Below are 3,326 nucleotides of genomic sequence, written 5' to 3' on the forward strand. Positions count from 1 at the left end.
CATTTCAAAAAAGGTGAAATGGTGATTGATGACAAACATTCTGGCCATCAACTGCCTAAATGGATGAAAATGTCAACTTGTAGTGCATTTGGAGTTCACTCCACCAGCTCAGACTGCTAATCAAGCTTTCTATTTAGAGGTTCAGAAAAGATTGAGTAACCATATTTGACAAAAAAATGCCTCATTTGTGGCAGACAGGGACTGGTATTGCCACCACGACAATGCACTTGCTCATGCAGCCTTCTCAGTGCACCAGCTTTTGGAAGAAACAGCATGCCTCTCTGGGCCCCATGCATCTGACCTTGCTTCCTGCGACTTTTTTGTTTCCACAAATGCAGAGGGCATGAAAGAACAGCAATTTGACAACATGGAAGAGATGAAAAAAAATCAGGGAGGTGCTGCCAGCCATCCAAATGGATGTTTGAAAAATGTTTCCAACAATGGAATCTCAGACTTGACAAATGTATTCAGTGTAATGGAGAGTACTTTGAAAGTGATAAGATTGTTTTGTAAAAAAAATTAAATACATTTGAAAAAAAATTCCTTTTTGTGGGCTACCCCTTCGTAGATCACCAGGACTTTTCTTCTGAGGCACCTCTGGGTAAGTTTGAGCCAACCTTTTGGTCAGCAGTGCTGTGCTCAACTGTTTGCTCCACAGGGACTCCTAAACCAGTTGGCCTATATTCTGACTCATGGCAACGCCATGTGTCAGAGAACTGTGCTCAGTGGGGTTTTTCAGGGGCAGATCTGGCCTTTCTTCTGGGGTACCTTCTGGTTAGCAGCTCACACTAAACTTTGTAATGTACTGAGGAGCATACAAACCGAATCAACAGGTAGTAGCAAAAAAGGGGTACAATACTAGCATTCTACCAACTTCCTGGTTTTGGTATCTGTACTGTCAATACAGCATACAGGGATATGAACCTTCTCCTGACTACATCAAGAGAAAAGGAAATCTGGATTCTTATGTCTGCCTATCTATCAAGAAAGAATGAATGAATCTGACCTGGTCCCTTACACAATCTAAGATCAGAAAGGAGTTAGCACCAGTAGTCCAACTCAAACACAGCCTAAATTCATCTACAACTCCTAAAGGGAGCCACATAAAAACTCCGGTAGGGTGGTTAGCATCTTGTGTACTGGGAAAGCTCTTGGGTTCTTTTGACACCTACTGTCAGACACGCCCCATCATGGCAGTCTTTCCACAGCCAGGCTATGAATGAAACAGAACTGTCCCTCACTGCTTTCTCTTAACTATTTACTAACCAAGTTATAACGAGAGTATGGAGACAATGTTGTCAACAGACTAACTCAAGAAAGGCAAAACAATTAGTCTTTTATCTTTAAAGCTAACATACACCTCAATGTCTTTACAGTAAGTGCCAATGAATTTCCTGAAAAGGAAGTAGTGGTGATTTGAGCTAGTCAGTTTAATTATTTTTAGCAAAGAGTATCAAGAATATTTAGACCTTTAAAGAATGACAGTTCGGAACAAGTTTTTAAAAACTATTTTAAATAATTAAAAATTTATTGAAAAGTTACAACTAGGGAACTGCCTTATCATGGAGAGACAAGGTGTGGATTTATAGCAGCAAAGCTCTTGTTCAAGAAATCATTCACCGGCACTCTGAACACAACATAATGACTTTTATTTACATACTTTAATACATTAATAAGTTTGCTCCATATGCTGGTGTTTCAGACAGAGAAAGCTTTTCAGAAATTCCAAATATTTACAGTTCTTGATCAACCTGGATTGCAAGAAGTCCACAAATTTCTATATATATATATATATATATCTCAAGCATCTTGAAAAATTATTTTTCAAATGCAGATATTAAGGTAATAAGTTAGGAATCTGTAACTTTCTGAAAGCAGTTTGTATTTACAATTGTTTTTGGTCCAGAGGCTACAATATAATCTCCACGATGTGAGATGCATGATATATGCTGCTAAACAGTGGTTTCACGCCGAGAAGAAAGTACAGATTACAAACTTGCTATAAAAATAAATGTCAGACATACGCAATGAATTAAGTTACAAATACATTCAATGGCAAAGAGAAAAAAATTTTAATTTAATAACGGACTATAAAAATGGGACTCAGTACATAGAAATTTGTCTTTTACATACAAATCAGCTCGAATTTATCTTGACCTCAAGCAAGGTTTACTGTACATGAATAAAATTAGGTATTATTATTCAACGGATATATTTTCCTGATCTTGCAGCTAGCTAAGGTGTACCCAACTCAAGCTATTATATTTTCAAATTGCTTCATATGCCGTTGAAAGGTTGATATCAAACAAGGAAGACAGAAGAAGAATACTGAAAGCACCATGAGCTGCCAAAAGAACAGCCAACTCTGTCTTGGTAGAAGTACAGTCAGAACGCTTAGAAGCAAAGATGGGGAAACTTCATCTCACGTCCTCTGGACATGTTGTCAGGAGAGGCCAGTCACTGGAGGAGGAGAGCCTTCTTGACAAGGCCGAGGAGCAGCGATAAAAAGGGAGGTCCCTAACAAGGTGGAGTGACATAGGCTGCAACCACGGGCTCAAACATAAGGGCTGTCAAGAAGGTGCGAGCCGGGCAGTGTGGTGTTCTGTGGTACACAAGGTTATGATGACTGAGAACCAGCTCAATGGCACCCAACGACAGACTCTACCCCAACAAGCAGCGCCGATTAAATGGCCAGTATCGATTTGGTGACTTCAGAGTTGTCTAAGATAGCAGTTACAATCTAGAGTTGATGAACAGAGTAACAAAAACTCACCCCATTGAGTCGATTCTCAGTAATAGTGACCCTACAGCAGTGGTTCGCAACCTTCCTAATGCTGCGACCCTTAAATAGAGTGCCTCATGTTGTGGTGACCCCCCTGATCATTAAATAATTTTCGTTGCTCCTTCATAACTGTAATTTTGCTGTCATGAATCGGGCGACTCCTGTGAAAGGGTCATCTCACCCCCAAAGGTGTCGAGACCCACAGGTTGAGAATGTAGGGGAAGGGTAGAATTGCCCCTGTGGGTTTCCCAGACAGTAACTCTTTGTGAGAATAGAAAGCCTCGCCTTTCTCACAAATGGCAGCTGGTAGTTTTGAACTGCGGGCCATGTGGTTAGCAGCCCAACTCTTAACCACTGTACGGCACCAGAGCTTTGATATAAAAGTGGTAAAGAATATTCTTTACTGTGTAAAAATTTTAGAAGATAAAAATAATTACATTATATTATACATAAGACAATCTTGAGTTTTTCAATAATTGAAATGCATTCCAAATGATTAAACACTCTTGGTAGCTTGTTTGAATAAACACACACACACACACAC

Source organism: Tenrec ecaudatus, chromosome 5, assembly GCF_050624435.1.
Source record: "Tenrec ecaudatus isolate mTenEca1 chromosome 5, mTenEca1.hap1, whole genome shotgun sequence".
Lineage (NCBI taxonomy): Eukaryota > Metazoa > Chordata > Mammalia > Afrosoricida > Tenrecidae > Tenrec > Tenrec ecaudatus.